Source organism: Crocodylus porosus, unplaced genomic scaffold, assembly GCF_001723895.1.
Source record: "Crocodylus porosus isolate Cpor-Errol unplaced genomic scaffold, CroPor_comp1, whole genome shotgun sequence".
Lineage (NCBI taxonomy): Eukaryota > Metazoa > Chordata > Crocodylia > Crocodylidae > Crocodylus > Crocodylus porosus.
In genome coordinates this window covers 610,014-616,855 of record NW_017728914.1, presented here as the reverse complement: position 1 = coordinate 616,855, position 6,842 = coordinate 610,014, and positions in this window count along the sequence as shown.

Here is a 6,842-nt window from a genome sequence, read left to right as displayed (position 1 = left end):
ACACTTTCAGCTTGGCTGCTTGGGGCTGGGGGCAGCGGGGAAAGGTGATTGTCTTTTGGGAAACTATGTGCTCTGCACGCAGGCCCCGGCAAACTGCTTGCAGGTAAGAGACAGAAAGACACAGAGGGTGTGTCTGTGCGTGCACGTGTGAATAGGGCTGGGGAGGCAGGGGACTGAGGGTTGGGAGTGAGGGACGCTGGCATGGGGGGTGGGCAGGAGCTACGTGTCTGGAAAGAGGGGCACAAGCAGGACCGTGGGGGCAGGGGGCTGTGGATCAGGAGAGAGGGGCATGGGCAAGACTGGAGGGACAGGGGGCTGCAGGTTGGGAGTTAAGGGCACCAGCATGGCTGGGGGACAGGGGGCTGTGGGTTCAGAGTGGGGGGTGCCAGAAGGATGGGGGGCCAGGGTATAGTGGGTCAGGAGTGAGAGGCAGCAGCAGGGTTGTGGGGGCTGTGGCTTAGGAGTGAGGGGCAGAGGCAGGGCACAGGCATATCACTGCCCCCTTCCCCCCCATCATATACCCCCTCCTCCTCTCCCCCTTCCTCCCCACAGTTGTCCTCTTTTTTGATACTGGAAATATGGTAACCCTAGGACTAACACTTCCCTGTGGATGACATCACTCTTTAGTAAGAGGGTTAACCCTTACAACTACATCCGCCTCTCTCAAAGGAAAACTTGATACACAGTTACAAAAGGAACCTGAACAAAGCAGAAGCAAAGGTAAGTCTATTAGTTTAGACCCGACTATTCACAGCTCTAATCTCTTCGGTGGAACTGAGGTGCATCCAGACCTAGTGTGCTAACTGGTGGAATTTGGTGGAGATATTCTTGATTCCTGTGGACAAGACCACTAGGTGTCTTCACCCGGTATGAATGAGAAGTATCTGCCCTAGCCTGGACAGTGCCTTGGTTCCCTGGATCTGGGATCCAAACTTCCTGCTCCGGGGAAGGAGTAGGTACATGTGAAGGGACAGTTGGCGGGGCTGGGTGTGTTTAAGTCAGCAGGCCCGGATCATCTTCATCCCAGGGTGCTGAAGGAATTGGCCAGTGTCATAGTAGAACCCCTGGCACAGTTGTTTGAGCACTCTTGGTGCTCAGTCAGGTCCCAGAGGACTGGAAAAGGGCCACTGTGGTCCCTATTTTCAAGAAGGGGTGGAAGAAGGATCTGGGTAACTATAGGCTAGTTAGCCTCACCTCTATTCTTGGAAAAACCTGTGAGATAATTATTAAGGATCACATTTGTGGGAGTCCAGCAGGAAAAATAACGCTGAAGGGCAACCAGCACAGATTCATAGCAGATAGATCCTGCCTGACTAACCTTGTTTCTTTTGATGACCAGGTCACAAAATACTTAAGATGCAGGGGACGAGGTAGATGTCATCTACCTGGATTTTAAGAAGGCCTTTGATACAGTATCTCACCTTGTTCTCATAAATAAACTGAGAGGCTGTGACATAGATGATTACACAGTCAGGTGGGTGGCAAGTTGGCTAATGTGACACACCCAGAGAGTGGTGGTGGCTGGGTCGGCATCGACTTGGAAAGATGTGGGTAGTGGGGTTCCCCAAGGTTCAGTCCTTGGCCCAGTGCTGTTTAATGTCTTCATCAGTGACTTGGATGAGAGTGTGGAGAGCACTCCGTCCAAATTTGCGGATGACACCAAATTATAGGGTAAACACACTTGTGGGCAGGGCATGAATCCAGGCAGATCTGGATAGGGTGGAGAAGCAGGAAGAACAGAATAAGATGCAATTCAACAAGGACAAATGCAAAGTGCGGCACCTAGGGAGAAGGAATCACCAACACACTTACAGGCTGGGGGATGACCCTCTCAGCAGTACTGTAGCAGAAAGGGATCTCAGAGTCATAGCTGACTCCAAGATGAACATGAGTCATCAATGTGATGAAGTGATCAGTAAAGCTAACTGCACTTTACCATGCATTAGCAGGTGCATCACAAACAGGTCCAGGAAGGTGATACTTCCCTTCTTTGCGGCACTGGTGTGGCCACAGCTGGAGTAGTTTTGGGCCCTGTACTCAAGGGGAATGTGGATAACCAGAGGAGGGCCACTCGTATGGATAGGGACATGCAGGTAAGGCCCTACGACGAGAGACTGAGGGACCCGAATCTCTTCAGCCTTTGCAAGAGAAGGCTAAGAGGTGATCTTGTGGCTACCTACAAATTCATCAGGGAGGGAGAGCAAGGGATAGGAGATGCTGTTTAACAGGGCACCCCTTGGAGTAACTAGAAATAATGGCCACAAACTGACAGAGAGCAGATGCAGGTTAGACATCAGGAAGAACTTTATGGTAAGGGTTGCCAGAATCTGGAGTGGACTTCCAAGGGAGGTGGTGCTCTCCCCTGCCTTGGCGGTGTTTAAGAGGAGACTGGACAAGCACCTGGTTGGGGACATCTGATTCCAGCGCTCTTTCCTGCCCAGAGCAGGGGGTCAGATTTGATGATCTGCTGAGGTCCCTTCTGACCCTAACATCTATGAATCTATGTCTTGAAGCATGCCTGGTGTCATAGTTCCAAAACCTGTTGATCCACAGAAATTTTGTGAGAAAGACAAACATAAAGGACCATCAGAGAAAAAACTAAGTCGTTGATCATACATGGGAGGGTTGTACAGAGTCGACAACTCATAAGCAGAGATCCTAGTTTTCTCTGATTTGAAAAAGTCCCCAATTTTCTGTTAAAAAAAAAAAAGTAACCCAAAATTCAGTTCCATGTGGCTGCACCAGAAGTGCTCGCCAGGTGGGGGGGGAGAGGGGGCTGCTTTTCTCCTGCACTGAGCAGCCGTTTGTTTCATGCTGCTGCTGCTGCTTAGCCCAGTCAGGTGAATGCAGGGTCAGGGCTGCATGCACTCATCCCCACCTGTACTGCGGGGCTGGGGCAGGGTGGACTGGGAGTGAGTGGGCACATGGGAGGCAGCAACAGCTGGATGGAAACGCAGGGCCCATGCTGGTGTCCCAGGGCCCATGTCAGTGAGGCCCACAGTGGGGTGGCAGGAGCATGGGGTCCCAGCTAACAGGCTCTATAGAGCTGGGCCAGCTCCCCTCTTTTGCTGCCGGTGCACCTCAGCCCAGCTCCACAGAACCCTGCCACCCCGCTCCGGGCCTCATTGGCACTGGCCCTGGGACACCAGCATAAGCCCTATACTCCTGCACACTCGCTCGCTTCCACTCCCTCCACCCCCGCTGCTGCTTTCCTCACTTGTCTGCCTGCCTGCCAGCCGCTCTGCACCACGCAGCTCCCAGCTGCATGGCCAGACCATGAAACTCAGCAGGAGCCAGACCAGCCCCAAGAACTGGAGTGATCACCCTCAATCCTCCCCTACCTTCCCACCCCCACCCATTCTTACTTGAATTTCCCACTCCCATGCAGGGAGGCCCAAACAGCCCCACGATCCCAAGCCAGAAGCTCCTCCTTGGTCCTTGCTGTTCGGAGTCCTGCTGTGGTTTCCCCTGGGTCCTACTTCCCCTGGGTCTTGCCATTTTTGACAGGCAGCCTGGGGCAGATAAATATCTCTAAATTTTTTAGGCACCCCACAGGCCAGATAAAATGGCCTGGTGGGCTGAGTGTGGCCCACAGGCTATATTTTGTCCACCCCTGAGCTAGAGGAATCTGCTAGAAGCCTGCATGAGAATCCAATTTTGTGAAACCTTTGGCTCTTGCACATGGATGACTGGTGCCTTCTGAGTCGGGGGGGGGGACATGCCCCCCCAGTGGCCAGTCAGTGACCAGGAGGGAGGGGTTCCCCTGCGGCTGATCTCGCTGATGGGGGTGGGGGTGTCCCGGAGGTGTGAGTGGGGCACACGAAGTGCCAGCAGTGCTTCTCCTGGAGCTTCTCCCCAGACAGTGCTCGCGGCAGGGGGGAGTCTCCAGCGCTCCCGCCTGCCCCCCCTGCTCATCACCCAAGCATGGAGTGCTGGCTGTCAGGGAGTGCGCCAGTGCTCTCAGGGGGTGCACATGCACCTCCGCGCACCCCTTATGCATCGCCACTGCTTTTGCAAGTTGAGTCAAGGTGTGTTCCATGGAAGGAAGAATGTGTCTTTTTCTGTGCACATACTTGTTCAGGTGTGTGAGGTCAACACATATCCTAATCTTACCATTGGGTTTTGTTACAACCATGATCCTAGAAAACCAAGGATTAGGTTCTTCAGTCTTTGTAATTACTCCCATTTCTTCCATGCATGTTAGCTCTTCTTTAACTTTGTCCATTTGTGGCAAAGGTACACATTTTGGAATAGTTAATGTATATGGAATGGCATCAGCTTTTAGACATATCTAATATTCACCTGACATTTTTCCTAGACTAGAAAAGACTGATGGGTATTTGGGCTTGTAGTACTGCTCCAAGGATTTCTGGTCCACTATTTCATTTAGTGGATAGAGAAGTTGCAGTGCCTGTATAGCCAGTAAGTCAAGTACAGGCACAGCAAGACTACCAACCACATAGACTTCCTGGTCTATACATCTCCATTTCAGTGTCATCTTGCATTAAAGGACCCTAGTACTTTAAGGGTAGTTTCACCCGGTCCCTGTAGCTGTTTAGCAGGGGTAAGGAGAATCCCATCCCTATGTGGGCTGTAGTAAGTCAGGGATAGCTGAGACTGCTGCTCCTGTATCTATTTTAAATGGTATTGACTGTCCATTGAGCTCAGTTTCTGTCATCCAAACTCCTGGATCTGATGAAGACTCTGTAACTTCACCTAAAAGTACTGTGCAATCCTCTGCCTCCTGTTCTGTGACTTCACAGACTCCAGTGATGGAGACAAACTGAAGAATAGTGGCTTTCATTTTTACATTTCCAACATATTTATTCTGTAGCAGGACAATGAGCATGACTATATCCTGGAGTTTGCCCACGCCTGTGGCATTGGTCTCCTTTCCCACTACTTTGTTGTCATTGTGGGTGCTGGTGGGACCACTCCCTGTGTACATTGTGCCTGTCAGTTCTATTTGAATTTGTCTGTAGTTTCTTTACAATGTGCATTGCATCCATATTAACTAATGCCTGACAGAACTGAGAATCAGTCCTGATTTCTCTTTGTTGCTGTTTAACTAGCTCTGATTGGTGAGCCTGTGGGACAGCCTTCTAAAATGTTAAATCAGGGTCCAACTGTAATCTTTGTGAGAACTCTGTATCATGCAGTCCCACAACTAAGCGGTCCCTAATTATCTTCTCCTTAAGCTCCTCATCTTGGCAGGATTCTGCCACTGCATACAAAGATGTGATGAATCTGTCTATAGGTTCTGAATGCTCCTGTTTACAGATGTTGAATCTAGCTCATTCATAAATCACATTTCTTTTGCCCAGAAAATAATCAGTTAATGCTTCTATCATTGCAGCATAGTTTGTCTCTGCATCTGTAAGAAGCAGTGACAGCAGAATTTCATCCGCGTGATCTCCTCCGAAGCAATTAAAATGCCTGAACTATCGAGGCTACGTTCCAGGGGATTGGAAATCAAACTGTTCTTGTGGTGCAACCGTGTACCTGCATAGTCTCTGTAGTCAGCCTCAGCACCGTACTGCGCTCTGCTGCAGGTAGAGGCGCCCAGCTCGGCTTTGCGCTGGATTCAGATGCTGCTAGTGTCAGAACCATCAGTTGGGAATCACCTATTAGATTTCCTGTTGGTGGCAAGATTCACCACTTCTCACACCATGTATTATTCTGGATCTTAGGAAGAAGCAGTCCCTCTTTGTTCTCGTTAAACCTTTATTGTAACAACTAACCCCTGACCCCAAATGGTCAACTGACCCTTTCCTATGGATGATATCACTCTTTAGTAAGGGAGTTAATGCTTACTAGTATTAGATGGGTGCTGGTTCTGTGGGAAGCAGCCAGGTCCTGGCCATGGAAAGAGCGCCCACCCCAGGTACGTGTGGGCAGTGGATTTAATTTAATTATGGATTGTTGCAAAGACTAGGAAAGAAGAGACAGGAGAGCTAGTGGTGAGGAAATAAAATCCTGTATAACCATTTCTAGTTATGGATTAAATATGAAAAGTGGAATTAGAGCACCCATCTGTCCTTTCCAGAGTATCCAGCTGTATTTATTTGACATACATGCTGTTTTTCCCAACAAAGGCTCAGAAAACAGAAGAACTTAAAAACAGAAATTTGAGATGACCAGAACAGTTTAGAAGGGAACTAGCATATCAAGATACAGCAGGGTCTCTCAAACAACATCACATGCTAGCTGTGTTTGGTAAATACCTGCCCAAATAGTGCTTCTGAAAGACATCCAGGCTCAGGCTGTAGCAGGCTTCAAGGGGGTGGAAGTTTCAGAGGTTAAGGAGCAACTACAGGGAACTACCTTTCATGTTTTCAACAAACAGACTTGTTTTGCTGATGGTACTGGCAGTAATTTGCTCTTGGCTGACCTTAGTAATGGGGCATAAGGGGGAAAAGTGGTCCCTTAGGTATATAGTATCTAGACCATTTAGTGCTTCATAGATCAAACTAGCACTTTGAATTATACCCATCTAGGTTTTTTTGTTCATTTTTTTTGGGTCGGGGAGAGGGAGCAGGAGCACTGGTTCTTCTGGAACATTCAAGGGATTAAATAAAAGGTTGGGGAGAAGCAGCAGACGGATGAAGAGAGACTGGCTTTTGTTTTGCAATATTCAAGAGATTAGATATAGGCTGGAGTTGACAGGGATAAACTGTTCTGTACATGAAGGACCCACATATGAACTCTTCTTTCCTGTGTTTTTCATTTAACATTTTCAATAGAAATTTCCAAATAAGGCTTTTATTGCACACAAAGTAGTGTCACCAATGCACTTTTAAAAGGTGAAACATCACTAGAGTTCAAGGAAAAGAAAATCAGCT